The sequence below is a fragment of the Somniosus microcephalus genome, chromosome 27 (assembly GCF_052327205.1).
Source record: "Somniosus microcephalus isolate GS21.2 chromosome 27, FLI_Smic_1.0, whole genome shotgun sequence".
NCBI lineage: Eukaryota > Metazoa > Chordata > Chondrichthyes > Squaliformes > Somniosidae > Somniosus > Somniosus microcephalus.
This window is the reverse complement of record NC_141013.1, coordinates 9,731,377-9,758,675: the sequence shown is the minus strand read 5'-3', so window position 1 is coordinate 9,758,675 and position 27,299 is coordinate 9,731,377. Positions and strand designations below refer to the sequence as shown.

Sequence of the window (27,299 nt, the reverse complement as noted above, 5' to 3'; positions counted from 1 at the left end):
GCTTTAAACTAATTAGTGGGGGGGAGGTTTCTAGAGAGCAAATAATAAAAATGACAACGGAGAAGGTCATAGACCTAGGTAGCAGTGGGGGAATTAAAAACCAGAGCGTGTCAGGAAGGGACAGAAGGTATGGAGTAAAAGGTAAAGTAGTAAAAGGGGAAAAAGCAGGAATTAAGTGTCACAAAACATATTTGAAAGTTCTTTATCTGAATGCACGTAGCATTCGTAACAAAATGGACGAGTTGACGGCACAAATAACTACATATGGGTATGATCTTGTGGCCATTACAGAAACATGGCTGCAGGGTGAACATGACTGGGAATTAAACATACGAGGGTATTTAACAATCAGGAAGGACAGGCAGGAAGGAAGGGGAGGTGGGGTGGCTATGTTAATAAAGGAAGGAATCACTGCAATACAAAGAAATGATATTGGGTCAAAGGATCAGGATAGTGAAACAGTTTGGGTAGAGATAAGGAATAATAAGGGCAAAAAAACACTAGTGGGCGTAGTCTATAGGTCTCCTAACAGTTGCAACTCTGTTGGACGGAGTATTAATCAGGAAATAGTTGGGGCTTGTAATAAGGGAACAGCTATAATTATGGGGGATTTTAACTTTCATATTAACTGGACAAATCAAATTGGGCAGAGCAGCCTTGAGGAAGAGTTCATTGAGTGTATTAGGGATGGGTTTCTTGAGCAGTATGCAACTGAACCGACCAGGGGGCAAGCAACCTTAGATCTGGTCCTGTGTAATGAGACAGGATTAATTAAAAATGTCCTTGTAAAGGATCCCCTTGGAATGAGTGACCATAACATGGTTGAATTCCATATTCAATTAGAGGGTGAGAAGGTTGGATCTCAAACAAACGTACTGAGCTTGAATAAGGGAGACTATGAAGGTATGAGAGCGGAATTGATTAGAGTGGACTGGGAAAATAGATTAAAGGGTAAGACGGTACATGATCAGTGGTGTACATTCAAGGAGTTATTTTACAACTTTCAAGAAAAATATATTCCACTGAGGAAAAAAGGGTGTAAAAGAAAAGACAGCCATCCGTGGCTAAGTAAAGTAATAAAGGGTAGTATCCGACTAAAAACAAGGGCATATAAGATAGCCAAATCTAGTGGGAGGATAGAAGATTGGGAATTCTTTAAAAGACAGCAAAAAATAACTAAAAGATTAATTAAGAAAGGGAAGATAGATTATGAAAGTAAATTAGCAAAAAATATAAAAATAGATAGCAAGAGTTTCTATAGTTATATAAAAAGAAAAAGGGTGGCTAAAGTAAATGTTGGTCCCTTAGAGGATGAGACTGGGAAATTAATGGTGGGAAACATGGAGATGGCAAAAACGCTGAACAAATATTTTGTATCAGTCTTTACAGTAGAGGACACTAAGAATATCCCAACACTGGACAAACAGGGGGCTCTAGGGGGGGAGGAGCTAAATACGATTAAAATCACTAAGGAAGTAGTACTCGGTAAAATAATGGGACTTAAGGCGGATAAATCCCCTGGACCTGATGGGTTACATCCTAGGGTCTTGAGGGAAGTGGCGGTAGGGATTGTGGATGCATTGGTAATAATTTTCCAAAACTCCCTGGACTCAGCAAAGGTCCCGGCAGATTGGAAAACTGCTAATGTAACACCCTTATTTAAAAAGGGCAGTAGACAGAAGGCTGGAAACTATAGACCGGTTAGCCTAACATCTGTGGTTGGTAAAATTTTAGAGTCCATTATTAAGGAGACAGTAACAGGACATTTGGATAAACATAATTTAATAGGACAAAGTCAGCATGGTTTTACGAAGGGGAAGTCATGTTTGACAAATTTGCTTGAGTTCTTTGAGGACGTAACATACAGGGTGGATAAAGGGGAACCAGTGGATGTAATGTATTTAGACTTCCAAAAGGCATTTGACAAGGTGCCACACAAAAGATTATTGCTCAAGATAAAAAACCACGGGATTGGGGGTAATATTCTGGCATGGGTGGAAGATTGGCTATCTAACAGAAAGCAGAGAGTTGGGATAAATGGTTCATTCTCAGACTGGCAATCAGTAACTAGTGGTGTTCCGCAGGGGTCAGTGCTGGGACCCCAACTCTTTACAATCTATATTAACGATTTGGAGGAAGGGACCGAGTGTAACATATCAAAGTTTGCAGATGATACAAAGATGGGAGGGAAAGTAGTGAGTGAGGAGGACATAAAAAACCTGCAAAGGGACATAGACAGGCTAAGTAAGTGGGCAGAGATTTGGCAGATGGAATATAATACTGGAAAGTGTGAGGTTATGCACTTTGGCAGGAAAAATCATAGAGCAAGTTATTATCTTAATGGCAAGAAACTGGAAAGTACTGCAGTACAAAGGGATCTGGGGGTCCTGGTGCACGAAACACAAAAAGTTAGTATGCAGGTTCAGCAGGTGATCAAGAAGGCCAATGGAATGTTGGCTTTTATTGCTAGGGGGATGGAGTATAAAAACAATTGCTGCAGTTGTACAAGGTATTGGTGGGACCACACCTGGAATACTGCATACAGTTTTGGTGTCCATACTTAAGAAAAGACATACTTGCTCTCGAGGCAGTACAAAGAAGGTTTACTCTGTTAATCCTGGGGATGAGGGGGTTGACATATGAGGAGAGGTTGAGTAGATTGGGACTCTACTCATTGGAGTTCAGAAGAATGAGAGGCGATCTTATTGAAACATATAAGATTGTGAAGGGGCTTGATCGGGTGGGTGCGGTGAGGATGTTCCCAATGATGGGTGAAACTAGAACTAGGGGGCATAATCTTAGAATAAGGGGCTGCTCTTTCAAAACTGAAATGAGGAGAAACTTCTTCACTCAGAGGGTGGTAGGTCTGTGGAATTTGCTGCCCCAGAGAGCTGTGGAAGCTACATCATTAAATAAATTTAAAACAGAAATAGACAATTTCCTAGAAGTAAAGGGAATTAGGGGTTACGGGGAGCGGGCAGGAAATCGGACATGAGTCTAGGTTCGGATCGGTCATGGCCCTGTGGGTGGCGGAGCGGGCCCAGGGGCCGTGTAGCCTGGTTCTGCTCCTGCTTGTGTTCTAATTCTGTGTTAGATTTCAGGAGATGGTTCTATTCACAGGGATTAGTGGAGACCTCGGGAACAGGCTGCCAGCTAGGAGTCCTTCAAGAGTAAATTGGGCCTGTTCCTGGCTGGGGTGGAGATCAGCTCTTACAGAAGGTAAGTACTGCAGGAAATACAGGGACAGAGTGATCTCCTGGACGAGTTTCGATCACCTAGATGGGTCGGAGAGGAATTTCCCAGATTTTTTCTCCCAAATTGGCCATTGGGTTTTTTATCTGGTTTTTCGCGTCTCCCGGGAGATCACATGGGTTTGGGTGGGATGGAGAGTGAAAGTAGATTTGAGATCAGATCAGCCATGATCTTATTAAATGGCAGAGCAGGCTCGAGGTGCCGAATGGCCTACTCCTGCTCCTATCTTCTATGTTTCTATGAAAGAGAGGTAGCGAGGCAGAGAGGTTTAGGCAGGGAATTGCAGAGTTTAGGGCCCTGGCAACAGAAGGCACGGCCACCAATGGTTGAGAGATTATAATCGGATGCTCAAGAGGGCAGAATTAGAGGAGGGCAGATATCTCGGGGGGGTGGGGGGGGATTGTGGAGCTGGAGGAGATTACAGAGATAGGGAGGGGTGAGGCCATGGAGGATTTTGCAAACAAGGATGAGAATTTTGAAATCGAGGCATTGCTTAACCGGGAGCCAATGTAGGTCAGTGAGCACAGGGGTGATAGGCGAACGGGACTTGGCGCGAGTTAGGACACAGGCAGCCAAGTTTTGGATGACCTCAAGTTTACGTAGGGTAGAATGTAGGAGGCCAGCCAGAGTGTGTTTGAATAGTCAAGTCTACAGGTAACAAAGGCATGGATGAGGGTTTCAGCAGCGGATGAACTGAGGCAATGGCGGAGACGGGTGATGTTACCGAGGTGAAAATAGGCGGTCTTAATTATGCCGCGGATATGTGGTTGGAAGCTCATTTCAGGGTCAACTATGACACTAAGGTTGCGAACAGTATGGTTCAGCCTCAGACAGATGTTAGGGAGAGGGATGGAGTCAGTGGCTGGGGAACGGAGTTTGTGGCGGGGACCGAAAACAATGGCTTCGGTCTTCCCAATATTTAATAGGAAAAATTTTTTGCTCATCTAGAACTGGATGTTGGACAAGCAGTCTGACAATTTAGAGACCATGGAGGGGGTTGAGAGAAGTGGTGGTGAGGTAGAGCTGGGTGTCGTCAGCATACATGTGGAAACTGACGCTGTGTTTTCGGATGGTGTCGCCAAGGAGCAGCATGCAGATGAGAAATAGGAGGGGGCCAAGGATAGATCCTTGGGGGACACCAGAGGTAACGATGCGGGAGCAGGAAGAAAAGTCATTGCAGGTGATTCCCTGGCTACGATTAGACAGATAAGAATGGAACCAGGTGAGTGCAGTCCCACCCAGCTGGACGATGGTGGAGAGACGTTGGAGAAGGATGTAGTGGTCAACCGTGTCAAAGGCTGCAGACAAATCAAGAAGGCCGAGGAGGGATAGTTTACCTTTGTCACAGTCACGTAGAATGTCATTTGTGATTTTGATGAGAGCCGTTTCGGTACTGTGGCAGGGGCGGAAACCTGATTGGAGGGATTCAAACATGGAGTTGCGGGAAAGATGGGCACAGATTTGGGAGGCGGCAGTATGTTCAAGGACGTTGGTGAGTAAAGGGAGCTGAGAGGAAAGGGAAGTTGGGGATGGGGCAGTAGTTTACAAGGACGGAGAGGTCAAGGGTTGGTTTTTTGAGGAGAGGGGTGATGATGGCAGATTTGAGGGAGAGGGGAACAGTGCCTGAGGAGAGAGAACAGTGAACAATGTCAGCTAACATGGGAGCCAGAAAAGGAAGTTGGGTGGTCAGCAGTTTGGTAGGAATAGGGTCGAGGGAGCAAGAAACACAAACGCATGCACATACACAAACACACATGCACAGGCACACACAAACACAAACAGAAACATGATCCTGGACTTTAAACCCCGAGTGATTTTTCTCCCTGCCCTAGCCCAGCGACTCTAAAGCTAATTATTTTCATCCTATCAAGTCAGCTAATTCAGCAGAAACTGGAGAGCAAATCTAGACTTTCCGGCTTTGTACCGATCAGTTCCATTCTGGACAGTGCACTTAGCAGCTAAGCCAGAAGGGAGGTTTGGGATTTTAATGTTCTGTTTTACAAAGAGTCAAATGGGAAATAAGAAAAAAAAACTGGAAGCTTGAGTGGTTTATAAATTCCATCTGAACCTCAAGATAAAAAGAAGCTTTGAAATAACTTCAGAATGACTGTTATTTTTTTATGTACATTGTATAAATTTTAAAAGTCACTTTTATTCATGTCTTGCTGCTGTCAGATTATAATGCTGATAACAAATCTGCTCTGTGTTATTGATCTGTGATGAAATTCATAGTGAACGATTAAAACCTGTGATATAATTTGCTGCAGGTTTATTGAGAGATACATCATGTATTATTCTGAAATTCTATAATCCACATTTATTATATTATGTTATTTTATAACATTTGATCAAAATATCTTCATAATTTAATTACTTTGGGGTGAAATTTGTCTCCCCTGTGCTCACTGTACCTGCATTTGGCTCTCGGTCCAGCAACGCCTCAATTTAAAAATTCTCATCCTTGTTTTCAAATCCCTCCATGGTCTCGCCCCTCCCTATCTCTGTAATCTCCTCCAATCCTACAACCCTCCGAGATCTCTGCACTCCTCCAATTCTAGCATCTTGCACATCCCCAATTTTAATCGCTCCACCATTGGCGGCCGTGCCTTCAGCAGCCTGGGCCCTAAGCTCTGGAATTCCCCCCCTAAACCTCTCCGCCACTCTACCTCTATCTCTTCCTTTAAGATGCTCCTCAAACCTAACTCTTTGACCAAGCTTTTGGTCACCTGTCCTAATATCTCCTTATGTGGCTCGGTGTCAAATTTTGTTTGATAATCGCTCCTGTGAAACACCTTGGGACGTTTTACTATGTTAAAGGTGCTATATAAATGCAAGTTGTTGTTGTTGGACAGTAGCTCAAACTGGGTGACGTGCATCGACAATTTGTATTGCACTCCACCCAGCTTTCTTTTCCAATCGAATTGCCAATGAATTTCTTTTAAAGTGCAGTAACTGTAGGCAAACACAGCAGCTAATTAGCACACAGCACAATCCCACAAACAGAACTGAGCTAAACAACAACAACTTGCATTCATATAGCGCCTTTAACATAGTAAAATGTCCCAAGGCGTTTCACAGGAGCGTTATCAGACAAAATTTGACACCGAGCCACATAAGGAGATATTAGGGCAGACAAAGAGGTAAGTTTTAAGGAGCGTCTTAAAGGAGGAAAGAGAGGCGGAGAGGTAAAGGGAGAGAATTCCAGAGCTTAGGGCTGAAGGCACAGCCACCAATGGTGGAGCAAAGGACATTGGGGATGCGCAAGAGGCCAGAATTGGAGGAGCGCCGAGTTCTCGGAAGGTTGCAGGGCTGGAAGAGGTTACAGATAGGGTGGGGCGAGGCCATGGAGAGATTTGAACACAGGGATGAGAATTTTAAATTTGAGGTGTTGCTGGAACGGGAGCCAATGTAGGTCAGCAATATCTGTTTTGATGGTGTTGGTATAGGGATGAATGTTGTCCACGACACTGAGACAATTCCCTGCTCTTTTTCGAATAGTGCCACGGCATCTTTTATGCCCACCTGCGAGAGCAGACTGGGCTTTGGCTTAACATCTCATCTGAAAGAAGGCACCTCCGACAATGCAGCACGCCCGCAGTACGGCACTGAAATGTCTGGCCAAGTCCCTGGAGTGCGGCTGATCAGAAGTGAGAGTCACTCATACTCGCCAACTCATACTTTCCCAGGGCCTCAAAGCTGTGGAACTCCTCATGCACCCACCACCATCGACCCCCCACCACCGCTCCACCCACCCCCCATTCTTTCAGTCTTCTTGCTTTTACATACTACAGGTTTAAAAAAAAACAAATTTGCCATTGGCTAGCCATTAATTCCTGATTTGTCTCATCTTCTAATCCTTTCTTTCCAACCTAGGTGGTGCCCTACACATTTAGCCTTGATCTTCACTTAGGTACCGCAATAAAATAAAAGCTGTCTTGCAAAGGTGCATTACCATGGCAACAACAGCTCTTTAAACAGATTTACCACTGGTGCGCTTTTCTTTGTCAGAAAGTTCTCTCTCCATAATGTGGAGTTTAGCAGGTTATAGCTGAATGTCCCGTGTTGAAAGGATTATTAGAAACAGTGAAGGTTTCACCAGTGGTGCTGCTGTCAATTAAGCGGAGTGCTGTGTTTTTTGCCATATTAGGCCCTGTGATTGGTGGTAAATGGCAGGTTTGGATTGTGAAATACTGCAAACAAAGCTGTGTAATTATAGCATCCGCACCATGGGGAGCAGGAAAAAACCCCACAAAATAATCTAATGACTAACCTAGAATCAAGAGTGGCAGCTGATAGTCTCAGTCCAATACCTGCTCTCAGACACCCAAAAGACATGCAGGATCTGATAGGGCTGTGGACAATTACAAGCCTGTTTCAGAATGAATGGAACCCTGGGGGAATATTAAAGCGTAGAAATACAATTATCAGTGGTTTTAAAAGCTTGTACTGAGTTATTAGGGGTAATAATTAAAGGAAGGAAAGTGTGGTCAAACTATCTGGAGACAATACGTTCTTATCAATAAGCATGAATCGTACAGAGATTGAAGGTTGTAATTTTATGGGCATGTGCCATTGGCTTGATCTTGTTTCTTTCACACTGTTCCCTTTAAACTTGGTTTTCTCCAGGTTATTCCATTTTTGTTTCTCCTCCATTTCCATCGCAAAGATTTTTAAAATTGCATTAAGGGTTTTTCTGTCTCCTTCCATTTACTTGGTCTTTCCTATGACTTTTATTTGGCTGAGGGCAAACAGTTGGTTTGCTCCAAGCCTCCTGCCTGGGTTCAAATACAACAACAACTTGCCTTTATATAGCGTCTTTAATGTAGTAAAATGTTCCAAGGCGCTTCACAGGAGCGTTATCAAACAAAGTTTGACACCGAGCCACACAAGGAGATATTAGGACAGGAGCTTGATCAAAGAGGTAGGTTTTAAGGAGCGTCTTAAAGGAGAGAGAGGTAGGGAGGCAGAGAGGTTTAGGGAGGGAATTCCAAAGCTTAGGGCCTTAGTACAGCGAAGCACGGCCACCAATCCAACTCTGTCTACTCGCTGTAAGGAATGTGAAATGAGCTTGGGCAGTCTCAGCCAAGTACCTAGTGGCCAAAACGTCCCCTAATTGTGACACTAAATTGGCAATGTCGCTCAGCTCACAGGATGGCTGGTGCAGGAAGACTGTCACACTGGTCCAGTAGGAGGTGCTCTCCTGAGGTTGGAAGCGAGACACATTCTCATACACGCCAGCTTAGAAAAGCAGCAGAAGGCAACCAACAGCCCCTCCCCAAAACCAATCACCACCCCCAAGAAGCTGACAACCCAAAAAACAGCTCTGAAGGTCGACCGACAGTGTGTCGTTACACTGAAAATGCAATGTGGCATAGGCGTATCATAACTTAAGCCTACCCAACAATCCATCACATGTATAGGGGAAGCTTGCAGCAAAAACTGGATCCCTAACAACTTGTGGAGAAATTGTGGACTATTGGTACTCCCTGTTGCTGTGTGTCACTGTGATGTGGAGACACTCTTTTGCCCCTTTGCTCACACTGACACTCGTCTCCCCCCGCCCCCCCCCCCCCCCACCTAGTTCATGCTGGCATTCTTCTCCCTCCCCCACTATTCTCCTCCCCCTTCATCCCCAAGTATGGACTGGCACTCTCTTCCTCCTCAGCTCAGGCTGGCACTCCGCGGATTTTAAAGAGCTCTATCAGGTCACCCCTCAGCATTTTCTTTTCTCCAGTCTTTCCATTGATTTTCATCTTCAACCACAGACAAGCAAGCATCGGGACCAACTGCTGACTATCCACTTAAAATGTCTGGCACATATGAATGGATACTTTATTTCCTCCAATATTTCTGCTCACTGAGTAATGGCAGATTCTACAGAATTTCTTTTCTTCATTCACGGGATGTGGGCGTCATTGGCAAGGCTGGCATTTATTGTCCATCCCTAATTGCCCTCGAGAAGGTGGTGGTGAGCCGCCTTATTGAACCACTGCAGTCCTTGTGGTGAAGGTACTCCCACAGAGCTGACTTTGTCGTAGCAGTTTGGTACAACTGAGTGGCTTGCTAGGCCATTGTTGTGGGTCTGGAGCCACATATAGGCCAGACCAGGTAAGGACGGCAGGTTTCCTTCCCTAAAGGACATTAGTGAACCAGTTGGGTTTTTAACAACAATCCGGTAGTTTCATGGTCACCAACTGAATCTCAAAACCCTTAATGCAATTTAAAAAAATCTTTGCGATGGAAATGGAGGAGAAACAAAAATGGAATAACCTGGAGAAAACCAGCTCATATCTGATGCTGCTTTGCTCCAGGGGTCAGCAGGGCTTGAACCCTGGAGCAAAGCAGCATCAGATGAGCTGGAAGCGGTGGTGAGGGGCAGAGCCAGGTGTAGCACTGGGAGGCCAATCAGGCAGCATAACAGGACCTTTGCAACCGAGCCTTGGTGGCTCCTGGGGAAATCTTTGCGGGGAATGGGATTTGAGCCCGAGCTTGTCTTCACCTAACTTCCACAAAGTACTCTTCCCATCCAGGGTCTCAAGATATTGAATGAAGAGCAGGAACCCATGCTGCTTTTTACTCCTCTTCGACCAATAACAACTGGAGCTCCCTCAATGACCTTCTGGCGGAAGTCAGCTATCTCAACACAGGCAGGAGGTTGGATCTGGGACTTTCTTCTGTGTGGCTCAGTATCACGCTCCACACTGTACTCAGCAACTAGGTGCGCGGACAACAATCTCGTTCAGATGATTTCCTTCATCATAGGTACCAGCCAGAGTGATATATCAAAATGGGTCTTCCATTTAACTGGGGAAAGGGGGTACACCAAAAGGAAATACTGGCCTTATCGAGCTGGCCAATCGTGGAACTTCACTGATGGCAACATTCATAGAATGCCTGTCCCTTCCCCCTGCTTGCCACCAGGTCGGGGGGAGGTGCGGGGGCGCGCAGTAAACAGCCTGTAAAATAGAGCTGTCTCCCCTAAAAGTTGCCTAAACAGCCTATAATGCAAGGACAGCAGTGAAAAGGTTTACGATTAGCTTTTTTTAACTGTATAAAAATACTTAACTTTTACTTTTACCACTGATTACTCATTAAATAAGAAGCTGTTTTTCACCGCTTCGCTGAATTCTATTCTTATATCCCAGAAGGTTACCGTAAATTTCTATGATTCTATAATCCAGATAATGGAGGCTGTGCTGCCAAGTTGCCTTGCAGAAAGAGCTTTTCAAAGTAACCTGTCACATGTACCTCTGAGGGCCTCAGATCTTTACTGTGCGTGTTTATCTTGGTTCAGGTAATTCATGGATTTATTCTGATAAGAATCCATTTGCCCCTAGCAAATATTGGTTACCGTTCCTTTAAGCAAACAATGTACTTTCATCACCATAGCAACTTTGTAAAAAATAAGAGATTGTTTACAAATCCTAAAACGCCTGGACACTACTAATGATTACCGATAGTAACATAAATCCCAGCACTTCTGTGTGTAACAGGAGCTACGTGAACAATTTGTCAGTTACAATCTCCTTTGTGGTGCAATTGATATTAAACCCTAGATCAAGAGGGCCTTCATATTGCCCATATTTAATAATATGAGCCAACTGAAGTTAAAGAGGTCATCGGAAAGTCTCCGCTGTCTATTGGATGTATTGATCCTGTATCAGTGGAGAAAATGTTTCCACTTGTGGGGAAGACTAAAATTAAGGGCCATAAATATAAGATAGTCACTAATAAATCCAATAGGGAATTCAGGAGAAATCTCCTTACCCAGAGACTGGTTAGAATGTGGAACTTGCTACCACAGGGAGTAGTTGAGGCAAAAAACATAAAGGCATTTAAGGGGAAGCTAGATAAACCCATGAGGGAGAAAGGAATAGAAGGATATGCTGATAGGGTTAGATGAAGTAAGGTGGGAGGAGGCTCGTGTGGAGCATAAACATGGACCAGTTGGGCCGAATGGCCTATTTCTGTGACGTACATTCGACGTAATGTATCAGTTGAGTTTGGACAGTCTCAGCCTGATTCTTAGTGAGCATGGTCGCACAGCACAAAACTGCCTATAATATAGCACTAATTCACATACAATTGTCCGTCTCACTCAAAGGGGTCATAAGGACGTGTGTCTGGGAACTGGAAAAATTCATACTGGTTCAGTGGCAGGCGCTCTTCTGAGGGGTAGTAACGTTCCCCTTACATTGGAGCTGGCTGTGCTATACCTGACTGAGTAATGCTTCTTACTGATACTGAGTGACAGAATGGGGGAAAAAATTGTTTCATTTCCCCCACGCTGACATCTTTCACCTTAACGAGCACAACAGCTAAAGGGGACTTCATGAAGCTATTTGGTAAAGTTTCTTTCATTCACGTATTTACAAATACACAGCACAATCCCACCAAACATATTACCAGGCCATGTGCCCGTTGAAGTGACTGTGACGAAAATAACACACAGTGCTACTGACTCATCCTCGCCCCTCTCAAATGAAACGTACTTTCATGAAAGCAGTAACCCATTGAGATTCTGGAGGCAGGGACCCTATTAACATAAAAAGAAGCATAAAGTTACATGCTATTCAAAGTGGCATGCTCAACTTCAACGTGAGTGTTATATGGTAAGACTGCAAATATCAGAGTCGGGCTGCTAAAATATGAAAGAAAGTAAGACTTGCATTTATATAGCACCTTTCACAACCTCAAGACGTCCCAAAGCACTTTACAGCCAATGAGGAACTTTTTGAAGTGTAGTCGCTGCTGTAATGCAGGAAACGCAGCAGCCAATTTGCACACAGCAAGCTCCCACAAACAGCAATGTAATAATGACCAGATAATCTGTTTTTAAGTGATGTTGATTGAGGGATAAATATTGGCCAGGACACCAGGGAGAACTCCCCTGCTCTTCTTCAAAATAGTGAGATCTTTTACATTCGCCTGAGAGCAGATGAGGCCTTGGTTTAATGTCTCATGCAAAAAACGGCACCTCCAACTGTGCGGCACTCCCTCAGCGCTGCACTGGAGCGTGAACCTAGATTTTTGTGCTCAAGTCTCTGGATGGGGACTTGAACCCACAACCACTCAGAGGCCAGAGTGCTACCCACTGAGCCATGGAAGTCACAGGCATTGTTGGTAGGTGCAGATAAAGCCCTGGCCTTTCCTGTTCATTATTCTACCCCTCCTATCCTCCCAGTTCAGCTCCAAACATCCTCTGCAGGCAATTATTAGTTCTTTTTGCTTGGCTCTAGAATCAGACAAACTACAAAGGCAGTGAGCTTCTTGGCCAGTCTCCAAAGTGCAGGCTCAGCACATGTTGAGACCAGCAAAGAAAATGGTAATTTACTTGCCTGAAAAGATATCCTGTACATCTGATTTATACAGTACTTCAGAACATCCAAGTATTGAAGATTTATAATAGATGCATGAGAGACAGACAATGTACCTCAAAGTGTGTAATTCCCTTGTATGAGTTACGGGACATCATCTTACCTTAGTATGGATACCATAGCACAGTCACAACCAATCCACTTCTACATTGTGGTTCTGCCTCCCTCACTCCAATCTGATCCTGCTCACCATTAATACCTTCATTTACATTTCACTTCACATCACTCCATCCTCAACAATTTATTGAGAAAAAACTTTCTAGTACATCGCGGAGCATCATAATTTTCAGAAACTGCACAAACGTTCTACTTATAGCTAGTGACATCACAGGATACCTTTGCATTACAACCTCGTAAATCGCTGCTAAATATCCTCTGTATTCCCAGGCTATAATTAAGATTGTTATAAATCCATTGAGCTCCTTATGCTAACCAAATGCTGCAGGATCTGTCTCCATTCTTAGACTCTGGTAATGATTATCCTGGTCAGTTACTTTTTTTCCATCATTTCTACCAGCACAGCGCTGAACTTGTAGCCGGCACCGGGGGCCAAGTGGAATGCCCATACAAAAAAAAATTCGACTTACTTTCGTCCAGATGTGCATCAAAAGATGGCAACAGCTGTGTTTTATTCCCTACACAATTAGGTCAGAACAATAAAGTTTTTCAGTTGGTTAGGTGTCAGCTTTGGCTCAGTGGTTTCATAGTCCCACTCCAAAGTCTTGAGCACATAATCCAAGCTGACACGTCAGTGCAGTACTGAGGGAGTGCTGCACTGTCGGAGATGCCGTCTTTCGGGTGAGACGTTAAAGCGAGGCCCCGAATGCCCTCTCAGGTGAGCGTAATAGATTCCAATGTACTTTTTGAATAAGAGCAGGGGAGTTCTGGTGTCTTGGCCAAAATTTATACTTCAACCAACATCACTAAAACAGATTATCTGGCCATCTATCTCATTGTTGTTTGTGGGACATTGCGCAAATTGGCTGCAACGTTTTCATATATTACAACAGTGACTACACTTCAAAAGTACTTAATTGGCTGTAAAGCACTTTGAGACGTCCTGAAGTCATGAAATGCGCTATAGAAATCCAAGTTCTTTCTTAATGTCTGTTGCCCACTTCTGGTCTAGTACCAATGACTGACAGGAAGGCAGATTATTATCTGAACGGCAATAGATTGGGAGAAGGGGAAGTGCAACGAGACCTGGGTGTCCTTGTGCACCAGTCGCTGAAGGTAAGCATGCAGGTGCAGCAGGTGGTTAAGAAGGCAAATGGTATGAGGATTCGAGTACAGGAGCAAGGATGTCTAGCTGCAGTTGTACAGGGCCTTAGTGAGACCACACCTTGAGTATTGTGTGCAGTTTTGGTCACCTTATCTGAGGAAGGATGTTCTTGCCATGGAGGGAGTGCAGCGAAGATTCACCAGACTGATACCTGGGATGGCAGGAATGACGTATGAGGAGAGATTGGGTTGATTGGGCTTATACTCGCTGGAGTTTAGAAGAATGAGAGGGGATCTCATTGAAACTTATAAAATTCTAACAGGACTAGACAGACTAGATGCAGGAAGGATGTTCCCGATGGCGGGGAGTCCGGAACCAGGGGTCACAGTCTAAGGATAAGGTGTAAGCCATTTAGGACAGAGATGAGGAGGAATTTCTTCACCCAGAGAGTGGTGAACCTGTGGAATTCTCTACCACAGAAAGCAGTTGAGGCCAATTCATTAAATATATTCAAGAAGGAGTTAGATATATTTCTTGAGGCTAAAGGGATCAAGGGATATGGGGAGAAAGCAGGGACAGGGTACTGAATTTGGATGATCAGCCATGATCTCATTGAATGGCGGAGCAGGCTTGAGGGGCCGAATGGCCTACTCCTGCTCCTATCTTCTATGTTTCTATGCTCTGCAACAGATCCCCATAAGAGCTTGTGCAGGGTCTGGTGAGAACATTATACTGAGTTACCATCTGACCAAATAGGCCTTAATAAAGACTTAACTGCGTGGGGATTGAATAAGCCGGTGCATTTGGTGATCAAATCGAAGACCATAATGAACCCAGTTTGATGGAAGTAAGTAGATTCTGCACTGTTGTGAAGGAATAAGCCATATTTCAGAAAAATACACCATCATATGAACAGAATTCTGATTTTAATAAAACATGATATACTGGGTTTAAAAGTCTGGAAAGCCTCGGCGACACAAGCTATGTCAATACAGGTTTCTGAGATGGGATGGTTTGATAACACAAAAGTTGTAAAACATCATACAAGCTTTGAAATGGGAATTGGTTAAAAATACTAAAACAATGGCCCTATTGAAATAGCAGTTTGGCGCTTCCAGAAGGTCTGGAGTTTGGGAGAAACACAATGGAATGACCCAAGTAAAGTGTTAAAAATTAACACATTGAACAGGAACACAGAAATATTAAAAGAGGCATGTGCCTTTGAAAAGATGACATCAAGTAAAAGAAACACCTGCTGGTCAAATAGTTTTTATGTTAAACTTGGAAGACAGGAGACATAATTCTTAATACAACCATTGAGATAGCTAGAAAACAAGCAAACACCCTAGTTGAAGTGTTTTTAATTTACATGTTGTAAAAATGATACCAACAGAACACTTTGAAAATATAACTTCAGTAGATACACCAAGCAATTACATTGTGTTTGTATTGAAAATGGAATAGTTAGTAAACACGACGTCTGTTTTCAAATATCTAGGTCATTGTAAAATTGAATGGAAGACCTTTGATAAAAATGGCATCAAATAGATACATAAGTTGTAGCCATTTTATGATAAGTTTTGAAACACCTAAACAACAGACAGAAGTCTGCAAGCTAACAGTTGAATTGGCAGTAAGAATAGAAAAAAGTCAACAGAGAGATGACTGGAGATAATTAGCTTACATCAGCAGAAAACTTCAAAGGATAAACCACTAAAAAAAGGTATAAAATAGAGCTTTTTCAGATAGACAGTCAGAAGTCACTGGAAATGGGCAAGCGATTCTCGGCTTCAGAACCACTCTGTCAGCCTACAACTCTGAGTCTCGGGTAATCAAGGTATTTGATTTTGGTGGATATCCTGGATAAGAATAAGAAATGTAAAAATGTCAAAGATGATTAAAAGAGACATCCCAACAATCCTCAGCTGGGATGGGGATAGTAGTAGGGACTTCGAGATTCCTATTCTTTTTATCCAGAAGAATTACTGTCTATATCCCTTGGCCATAAGACTGAAGCCGCAAGACTAGGACTAGTAATTACCCCTTCACTGTGACACCTAGGTAAATGGTGGATTGGCCGATGCAGATATTAGTCACACCAAATTCATAAACGCTGGTGTAGCTGAGAGGAAAGGGAACAACAATGGCCTCAGAGAACAATGCTAGGAACCACCAAATTCTCTTGAAGCTATCCTTCTGAGGCTGATGAATAGGATTATTTCCTGAGACACACTCTGTGTTGCAGAACACAGTTATGGTTTCTATCCACAAGAAGGGGGATCCTAGTGATCTCAAAACTACTGAGGAATCTCACCGATTTCAGTGTCTCTTAAGATGGTTCTTCCGGTTGTTGCGACGTGCGTATCAAATGCTCTGGAAAATGGCAGGGCAATCAGAGAGTAAGAGGCAGGATTTCACTCCTGTGAAAGAGAATTGTTTACTCCAATGGGAGCAGAGGAGTTTCTTTGGGTCTTGCCCTTCTGCCATTAGAGTGGCATGGCGCTGCTCCGTCATTCCCATTGGCTGTTTAGGGTGGGCACCTATGATGTGTCCTTGCAGCTACAATACATTCCATCCCAGCAATGCAAATGACATTGCAGGGAGTTGGATTGGGGACTCCAGCTTGGGGCTAGGGCAGGCAGGGGTTTCACTCCGCTGCACACGGGCTGGCAGAACGGACCCCGAGGGATTTCCGGGTAGTAATCTTCATTTTTCACGTTGCACATTGTAGAGAAGATTAAAATGATATAACAAGAAATAGGAGCAGGAGTAGGCCGGCGGTAAGTCAGGGGGCGCTACCGAAGATCGCAGCCAGGGCGCGAGCGGGGCGCTGCGCACGCCAATGGGGCGCTAACGGTTACCGCCGCCACTAACCTCCCGCTGAATTTTGCGGGAGGTGTTGGCGGCACCGCGCCAGGGCGCTAGTTGCTTTACACCCTTAGGGCGCTAACGGGAGGCAGAAAGCAACCGAATTTCTCCCCCCTTTACTCTTCTACTCCAATCCCTTTGTAATAAAGGCGAACATACCATTTGCTTTCCGTTTGAAATTAGGCTCCAAAAATGAAAGGTTTTCCATAGGTGCCACATAGTGGTGAAGATGTCATTATTAGCTCATGGCTAAGGACTTCAGAGCATCTAATAAATCCCGTAGATCAAACAAGGCTTTTCTCTCCCTCTTATAATCCAGTGCTCAAAGCTTAAATTGTAAAAAAAAAATTGCCTCTGACACGAAAGCAGTTCCTAATCATATAGTGTCTCCAAGTCAAAATCCACCTGAACTGTCAGATCAAACGCAATCAGCAATTTCTGACATGACAAGAGTGCAACTTTGAAGAAGACGCAGACAAAAGTGGATAGTCTTGAATATTTTATAGGTTGTGGAGTTATATAACATGCTTATGTAACAAGAACAGCATTTAAAATGTGTAGTCTTCTAACTTATTGATAAGGAAGCTTTTAATATCCCTCCCTTGTGCTTAACCTTAAAACCAAAGAGGTTGAAAGCCTGCTGAGTGATATTAGCAATGAATGTGTTAACATGTTTATATAAGATTCCCTCTTTCTGTTGGTTTAGCCCCCTTGTAAAACCAGGTGACGTGTTCCTTAAGATGCTGAACAAAGGGATTCTAGACCAAAGTGTTGGTTACTAATACTGCAGTGCGATTTCAACTCCAAAGTGTTATTGAAGATTTTCAGCTTCTATTCAAGTTATGATACTGACTTCACCCTCTATAACGAGCGATCGGAGATTGTCTGTCAATAGGAATACCCTATTTGATTCAGTAATTTTTTTATTCATTCAAGGGATGTGGGCGTCGCTGGCAAGGCCAGCATTTACTACCCATCCCTAGTTGCCCTTGAGAAGATGGTGGTGAGCCGCCGCCTTAAACCGCTGCAGTCCGTGTGGTGAAGGTACTCCCACAATGCTGTTAGGGAGGGAGTTCCAGGATTTTGACCCGGCGACGATGAAGAAATGACAATTTATTTCCAAGTCAGGGTGGTGTGTGACTTGGAGGGGAACTTAGAGATGGCGGAGTTTGAACAATTCCAGGAGGCTATAATCAAAAGCACAAAATTCAATTGATCGTGGCCTAAGCCTTGGTGGGAATGATATCTGATGACTTGGCATTGCCTCAGCAAAAGAGACAAACAACAGAACTGTTGGAACACTGACAACTTTGAAAGCAGTGCCATCATAACAAAAGAGATCTAGAAAATTGCATGAGAATGATTTAAAACTTAAAATAACGGTGCCATTGCAGTTTTGACTGGTTCAGATCAATAAACATAGTAATGGTAACATCATTTTGTTTGACCATTATAGCCATTACCAGCTCTATCTTTCTCTCCAGGCCAGTAATGAGCATCTCAGGGCTGGTAATGAGCACAGTTGCCGCCAACAAGCCATTACTTTATTATTTTGAGATTGATCAGTGTTTGCTTCAGTGCCTAGATCTAGAGAGATGTAACCATTCATCAAAGGGAGTGAAACTTGAGCTTTTGATACTATGATCTGGAAAAATTCCCTTCGAGTCCCATAATCTCCATTAGCCAAACATCCTGATTATTAACTCATTCAGAAATCTGCTTCTACATAATACGCTGCAGATTCTTTATATATGGCTGTCCCTAAAAACAACCGATCGACAGATGTTTCTCAGTTCACTTTAAACTGAACAGCCCGATGGGGAGGACTATGGTTCTTCTCACACTACTGCAGCATTGGACGAGTTGGTCGGAATCAATCGATTATTGCAGCCAGTGTGGGCGGGGCGGGATTGGGTGGGTGGGGGGGGAAATTGGTTGGGGGGAAATTGGGTGGGGGAGACAATTAGGTGGCGGGGGGGAAATCAGGTGGGGGAAGAGGGAGAAGATATTTCTCAATGTGCTTCTGTTTCACAGTTGTGCGTTTTTAACAATAATTTGTATTTGTTTGTGGATTCGGCCATGAAATACCGGGTAAAATAGGTCAAATCAAATTCTCGTTCTGACTTAAATTTTAAACAAAACATGTCTGTTGATTGCTGGACAGATATCAAAAAGATTAACTCAGAGGGCTAGATAGATACAGCCACCCACTCGCATCTGCAGGGAGTAGGAGGGGAAAAAGAATATGCAAAAACATTTTCTATCTAAATCTGCCACATGCAGGGAAGCAACATAATTAGCGGCCTTTTTGTACTGACTCTCATCAGAGCTGATCTGTGGGGTGCTGTGTGCTCCTCCTCAAATATTTAATAAAGGAGTCATTCTTTTAAACACTACAAAAGCTTTGCCACTCAAAACAAAGAGGGCGAAACATGTTAGATTTTGTTCACAGAATATATTGTTGACCTGGAAATGCTTCCTGATTTCATTTGTTTTCAAAAATTCTAGTTGATAATATTTGGCATTCATAATTCACAGTATCAACCTTGTTAGATGGTTTAGATGGCAGAAGTTCCACATATATTTCAAAAGTTACCAGGGCAACACAATATCCAGAGAAAGGTTAACTGCTAGGTTGAACGAGCTGCACCAACAATACAATTATACATTATTGTATTAGTCTGCTGAGTTACATAAGTGTTATAGAACTTGTCCCTGATCTGTTCAAAAACATCTATGTTTGCCCTGTGGTTGTGAAGGGTTCCTTTATTTGATTCACAGCATTAATTCGATCCTTCTCAATAAATCCCAAGACCCCCTGAGAGTTGTATTTTAAGCCAGGTTTCTCCTCCCCTTGTTTCTTTCTGTAAGACCTTGTTTATCAGGACAGGAAGACTCGTGCAATGGGTTTGTTTGTCAGCATACAGACTGGTTTACTCAGCTTTGTGTCCATAGGTCCCCATATGAAGAATTACTGATCTCGGTCGAGCCAAGTGAGAAGGAGGTATGTGGTTTTCTCGTGAGTGGTGGGGAAATCACAAAGGTCACCGCAACCAGAGTAAAGAAGCCTTGGGTCACTTGCTAGTTTTCTTGGTCACAGCGAGTTTTCCAGACAAGCAGAATTTATTGTATTTCGTCATAAAGTGCCCGAATCTCTTTCTGTGCAGTGTCCAATATTTTAAATCTTACTTTCTTCAGGAACATTTTCCAAGTCATAAGGTTCAAGCCCCACTCCAGCACACATCGTGAGCGGGAGAAGCAGGTCACCACACGTGGAGCCGGCAACAGTGAGGAGGAGGCCGCGGTGACGAGGAGGACGGAGCGGCTGAGGGACATCGTGCTCCCACTGCTACTGGAAGCCATTGAACTGACTTTCTGAACACGGCGCTGTAAGAATAGCTGACGTGTCCCTACGGGGAGTAAGCATTCCATTGTACTTGTACTTGTACTGGTTACATATGGCAAATAAAATTGAATTGAATTGAATTCTAGGCTGACAGTTCACAGCAGTACTGCGGGATGCTGAATTGTTGGAGGTGCTGTCGTTCAGATGAGATATTAAACTGAAGTCCCGTCTACCTGTTCAAATGGCCCTATTCCAAGAAGAGCAGGGAGTTCCTCTGCTGTCCCTGCCAACAATTACCCTTGAACCAATATTAGCAAAAACAGATTTACTGGTCATCTATCTCATTGCTGTCTGTGGGACATTGTTGTATACAAATTGGCTGCTGTGTTTGCCTATGAAGCAACAGTGTCTACACAACTGAAATAATGAATTGTCTGTGAAGTACTTTGGGATGTCCTGGGGGCATGAAAGGTGTTATATAAATGCAAGTTCTTTCTTTATATCAATGTAATGAATCTTAGTGCTGGGGCATTGAATACTTTTACATTTTGGCACCCCATGCCAGCCATCAAGCATTCTCAAATCAGGTATAGCATAGTTAGGTGAAAAACCAAAGCTCCCTCTCTTTGGCCCCAACTTTGGCCTCAGAAGAGCATCAAGTGCGCCAGCGTCACATACCGTTTCCCCACACCAGCCATCCTGTGGCTGCTCTGAATGAGTCTGCCAATTTGTGTTGTGGGCCCATGGCCATTAAGAAGTGGGTTGAGACTGTCCAAACAGGAGCCTCCCAGCAGATAGGAGGAGGCATGAACCTGGGCAGCCGGCAAACCCTAGTCCCAGGGATAAAATGGCAGCGTCCAAACCCACTGCATCACCCAGTCCTCCTTTTAATTCCGCTTCTAAAAAATATTGACTATTCTACCTTTGCAAGAAGTAGTCCCAGAATCATAATTTCATTTCTAGCAGAGTACACTGATGGTGAGGCTCACAGTCTGAGGAAACAGTCTTCTGTACAGGCTTTGGATTACAGACTCTCCTCTGACTCTCTTTGAAGTAATGCCAGGAATTCAGCAACTTTGGGCATGAGCTGACAGCACAGTGGGTGAACTTGACCCGGTTGCTTCCTCTGTCATTAGTACTCAGTCAATCCACTGATACTGTGTCCTGATACTGTGTTCGCAGCAGCTGTTATTGTGACTTGGAAGGGTAAATTCACTTATCCCGCACCCCCTATGGATAGCTGCATTCAAAGGGAGCTTGGATAGGAGAATTGGCGCTACATGGATTCCATGGATGGGATTAGCCATATCTCTGGCCCACACTCCCTTTGCACGGTGGGAGTGCAGGACCAATAAATTTACCATGGAAAGACAGAGCACAGGAACACTAGTTTCATTTTTTTAAAACTTTTTCAGGGGCGTCCTTCTGGGTCCCCTTCCCCACAACCCCCTGCCAGTTGTCACTGTCACTTACTCCTTTCTCCTCCCATCCTGCAGGCGTTGACTCCTCGCTGGTTACAGTTCCAAGGCTGCTGGGACTCCTCACCCAACTGGCCAAGCGTGAGGCCAGACAGTGTCAGCAGCTCCTTGATTTATTCCACTTCCAAAGGTACACATCTGCATATTTCCAGCTGGGCTCGCCGGATAGCAGTTAAGAGGAGGGAATCTGGCCAAGATTTGTCCTTAACTCCGGGTGCTGAGGCCAATTGTAGTCTCTGTGCCCCAGCCTGGCTGAGATCAGCTAACTCTATACAGATCAGGGATCAAATTTGGGATCCTCCTGGTTTGTGCAACTCAGTTAGACTTGCAGACTTATTAGGGAACTCCTTTATCTGTACGTCATTTTCCCATTTGTTCTTTGTACTCTAGCCCATCAGCACAGGACCACTGTATTATAAACTTTGCAAAATCTCAGCAGCTTTTGCCATTGGAATTGAAGCAATCCTGAACTGAGTGGTTGCATGCAGGACAGACACTCTAACTTCAATCGAATTATTTTAAATGTTACCAGTTCCCTTAATGATTCTCAATACCCGAGTCAGAAAAAAAAGACTTGCATTTCTACAGCACCTTTCATGACCACCGGGTGTCTCAAAGTGCTTTACAGCCAATTAAGTACCGTTTTTTTTTGAAGTGTAGTCACTGTTGTAATGTAGGAAACATGGCAGCCAATTTGCACACAGCAAGATCCCACAAACAGCAATGTGATAATGACCAGATAATGTTTTTTTTTAGATATTGATTGAGGGATAAATATTGGCCAGGACACCGGGGATAACTCCCCTACTCTTCTTCGAGGTAGTGGCATAGGATCTTTTACATCCACCTGAGAGAGCAGACTCCTGGGTTTGGGTTTAACACCTCATCCGAAAGATGGCACCTCCAACAGTGCAGCACTCCCTCAGCACTGCACTGGAGTATCAGCCTAGATTTTTGCACTCAAGTCTCTGGAGCGGGACTATGAACCCACAACCTTCTGACTCAGAGGCGAGAGTGCCACCAACCTGAGCCACAGCTGCTCTCTCAGTCTACACCTCTCCAGCCAATCCAAACCCAGGTCTATCAGCATAGCTCAGTCCATTTCAACTGGGGATCAACCCCGCTGCCCGTCTCTGTACCCTCGTGAAAGCCATGGGGGCCGATTCTCATATGTAGCTGAAAGACTGAACAGGCTGTGACTCTTCTTTAGAAAAGAGAAGGCTGAGAGGTGACCTAATAGAGGTCTATAAAATTAGGAAGGAGTTTGATAGGGTAGAAGTAGAGAAAATATGTTTCCACTTGCAGGTGAATCCAAAAATAGGGGCCATAAATATAAGATAGCCACGAATAAATCCAATAAAGAATTCAGGAGAAACTTCTTCACTCAGAGTGTGGTTAGAATGTGGAACTCGCTACCACATAGAGTAGTTAAGGCAAACAGCATAGATGCATTTAAGGGGAAGCTAGATAAGTACATGAGGGAGAAAGGAATAAAAGGATATGCGGATAGGTTGAGATGAAGAGGGGTGGGAGGAGGCTCATGTGGAGCATAAACACCGGCACAGACCAGTTGGGCCAAATGGCCTGTTTCTGTGCTGTAAATTCTGTGCAATTTTATGAATAGATCATGACATGTACGAGAACACATCCGCATTTAAAGGGTTATTCAACATCAGTGTAGATTTGGATTGTTATGAACAGGCAGATGGAACATCCGTGCAGAATGTAAACGATCAAGACTACAAGCAGGAGCTTTTACTTTATTGCTGACTTTAATCCATAATTCTTAAAAGAAACAAATTAAATGCAATCACACAACATGTACCTCATTTTTCACAGACACTGATGTTGCCAGAACATTTCAATGACCTGCAAACTATTATTTTAATGGGTGTCTGTAGTCAAATTCTGCTATTGTACATTAGAGGGTCTTTCAGTCAGTAACTGAATTACCAGCTATAGTCTTGTCAGGATGAATTTGCTTAACAACCACATTCCAGAACCAGTAATTGAATGCAAGCATTTTAAAACGCAGAACTAAAAGGCTGAAATGTCTAAAGATTTTAACCCTTTGCCAGTTCCACGTGCCTGCTAGACAGAAAGACTTGCGTCTCGTCACACCTTGAAGCGCTTCACATACGATGAAGTGCAATGACTGTTGTTATGTAGGCAAATATAGCAGCAATTGTGCACAGAGCAAGATCCCACAAAACAGCAATGAGATAATAAAGGAGATTCATTTATTTCTGGCAATTTTGGTTGAGTTTTCACATGTACGCTGACGACACCCAGCTCCACCTCACTACCTCTTCCCTCGACCCCTCCACGGTGTCTAACTTGTCAGACTGCTTGTCCGACATACAGTTCTAGATGAGCAAAAAATTTCTCCAATTAAATATTGGGAAGACTGAAGCCATTGTTTTGGTCCCCGCCACAAACTCTATTCCCTAGCCATTGTCTCCATCCCTCTCCCTAGCATCTGTCTGAGGCTGAACCAGACTGTTTGCAACCTCGGTGTCATATTTGACCCTGAAATGAGCTTCCGACCACACGTCCGCAGTGTAACAACGACCGCTATTGCCATTCAACTATTTTGAAAATAATCGCCTTTTACCAGTTTAAGATTTATTGCACGTAGAAATGCACAGTCTTAAAAAATTCTTCTTTTTCTTAACTTTCTTAAACCACTGAGACTCACTGACATGGAGTAGGCCACCCACATCCAGTTCATTGATTTTTAGGATTTGGGATTCTGCAGGGGCAAGAAATTGATTTTCTCTTCAGACTGTCAACCAGTTGGCTAACAACATTCCATCACCAAGGCAATAGAGACTTTGTAGAACACTCAAGTTGCCGATGGTGACAAGTAGCATGATGAATCCTACACTCGTACTAGCTTTTGCGGCCGTGTTTTATACTTGTTTACCCAAGAGTAGACCAAATGTGATTACCAAGCCAAGTAAATGCCCGTGAGTGAAGGTAGCTTGCTTGCAAACCCCAAAAAGTAGAGGTAGGCGGAGCAACTAAATCTTCATCAAGGAGCTGTTGACCTGGTCTTCTCATTGTCAAAGACATCACACCATTTGTCCGTCTATTATAGAAACATAGAAGATAGGAGCAGGAGTAGGCCATTCGGCCCTTCGAGCCTGCTCCGCCATTCAATGAGATCATGGCTGATCATCCAAATTCAGTACCCTGTCCCTGCCTTTTCCCCATATCCCTTGATCCCTTTAGCCTCAAGAAATATATCCAACTCTTTCTTGAATATATTTAATGAACTGGCCTCCACCGCCCTCTGTGGCAGAGAATTCCACAGGTTCACCACTCTCTGGGTAAAGAAATTCCACCTCATTTCAGTCCTAAATGGCTTACCCCTTATCCTTAGACTATGTCCCCTGGTTCTGGACTCCCCGGCCATCAGAAACATCCTTCCTGCATCTAGTCTGTCCAGACCTGACAGAATTTTATAGGTTTCGATGAGATCCCCTCTCAATCTTCTAAACTCCAGTGAGTATAAGCCCAATCGACACAATCTCTCCTCATACGTCATTCCTGCCATCCCAAGTATCAGCCTGGTGAATCTTTGCTGCACTCCTTCCATGGCAAGAACGTCCTTCCTCAGATAAGGCGACCAAAACTGCACACAATACTCAAGGTGTGGTCTCACCAAGGCCCTGTACAACTGTAGCAAGACATCCTTGTTCCTGTACTCGAACCCTCTTGCTACGAAGGCCAACATACCATTTGCCTTCTTAACCGCCTGCTGCACCTGCATGCTTACCTTCAGCGACTGGTGCACAAGGACACCCAGGTCTCTGCATTTCCCCTTCTCCCAATCTATTGCCATTCAAATAATCTGCCTTCCTGTTTTTGCCACCAAAGTGGATAACCTCACATTTATCCACATTATAGTGCATTTGCCATGTTTCTGCCCAATCACCCAACCTGTCCAAATCGTATTGGAGTTTCCCGACATCCTCCTCGCAGCTTACCCTCCCACCCAGCTTTGTGTCGTCTGCAAATTTGGAGATATTACATCCAATTCCCTCGTCCAGATCATTAATATATATTGTGAACAGCTGGGGTCCTAAGACCGATCCTTGCGGTACCCCACTAGTCACTGCCTGCCACTCGGAAAACGACCCGTTTATTCCAACTCTGCTTTCTGTCCGCCAACCAGTTCTCTATCCAAGTCAATACCTTGCCCCCAATCCCATGTGCCTTAATTTTGCACACTAATCTCTTATGTGGGACCTTATCGAAAGCCTTCTGAAAGTCCAAATACACCACATCCACTGGTTCTCCCTTATCTATTTTACCAGTTACATCCTCAAAAAATTCCAGTAGATTAGTCAAGCACAATTTACCTTTTGTAAATCCATGTTGACTTTGTCTGATCCTGTCACTGTTTTCCAAGTGCTCTGCTATTACATCTTTTATAATAGACTCTAGCATTTTCCCCACTACCGATGTCAGGCTTACCGGTCTATAATTCCCTGCTTTTTCTCTACCACCTTTTTTGATTTGGTCTTTACCTGTACATCTTTTGGATGAAGATTAGAGGCTTCTATTGGCAAGAAGAGAACATCACCATTTGTTTGTTATAAACTTTACTTCTTTAGGGAAATTTGATTGTGTTGACCAAGGTGAGGAATGTCAATAGCAAAATACTGCAGATGCTGGAAATCCGAAATAACAACAGAAAATGCTGGAAAAACTCAGCAGGTCAGGCAACATCCGCGGAGAAAGAAATAGAGTCAACGTTTCGGGTCGAAACCCTTCGTCAGAAGTTCTGTAGCAGGGTTTCGATCTGAAACATTGACTCTATTTCTCTCTCCACGGATGTTGCCTGACCTGCTGAGTTTTTCCAGCATTTTCTGTTGTTATATGAGGAATGTCAATGTTAGACAGTAGAATAAGGGCATCTAGTGTCAGCAACAAGGAGCATAGAAGATAGGAGCAGGAGTAGGCCATTCGGCCCCTCGAGCCTGCTCCGCCATTCAATGAGATCATGGCTGATCATCCAAACTCAGTACCCTGTCCCTGCTTTCTCCCCATATCCCTTGATACCTTTAGCACTAAGAAATATATCTAACTCCTTCTTGAATATATTTAAAGACTTGGCCTCAACCGCCTTCTGTGGTAGAGAATTCCACAGGTTCACCACTCCCTGGTCAGACAGAAGATGGGCCAGATATATTGTAAACTTTCTTTGTTCTGCCCCAATAAATGGGTTAATATCACTCCGTGCAATATTACTAAAGAAGGTGAATGAAACTATTTTGAGCAATAATTTAAAGGCGGTAGACCAGTTTAGTTTAATCGAGTTTGATGATTATATCACAGCGTGTTTTTAACCCAAAATTACTTTAACCCCAACTTCAGAAGAATACGCCATACTGCATTATTGTGATGTTTTTCACTTCTTAAACCCACTGTCCTTATAATGTCTTTAGTGAGAATCCGAAGTTAATGCCAATTTATACTGAAGTCTGGGCGGTTCTGACATAGATGAGGATGTGGATCTCAGCGCACTAACCTGTCACTTTTGATTTCCCTCTTCTCAAAAAGAATCCCGTCTCCACTTCACAAAACATTCCCCCAGCTGAGAGAGGGCAGGCAGGTGATTCGTTCCCCGCAGCTCTGTAAACAGATGCTGGAAGCTATGCAGGAGCCATCTGGCTCAGCTTGCCATTTGATTTTCCTTCTGTACTTTTGGCCCATGACCTGATCCAATCTTCCGATCGTCTATCCAG

The 27,299-nt window shown here is 43.8% G+C and overlaps 1 protein-coding gene across 10 annotated transcripts in view; it reads left to right on the top strand.

Moving 5' to 3' along the window:
* Positions 1-26,229, top strand: part of LOC147099958 (uncharacterized) — a 93,940-nt gene extending 67,711 nt beyond the window's left edge. For 5 of the 10 annotated variants that reach the window (XR_015073782.1, XR_015073779.1, XR_015073780.1 and 2 more), the window contains one exon: positions 19,675-19,907. The gene's annotated coding sequence lies outside the window, so the exon portion shown is untranslated. The other 5 variants (XR_015073777.1, XR_015073776.1, XR_015073775.1 and 2 more) reach the window with 5 other exon arrangements.
* The last annotated feature ends 1,070 nt before the right edge of the window (positions 26,230-27,299 follow it).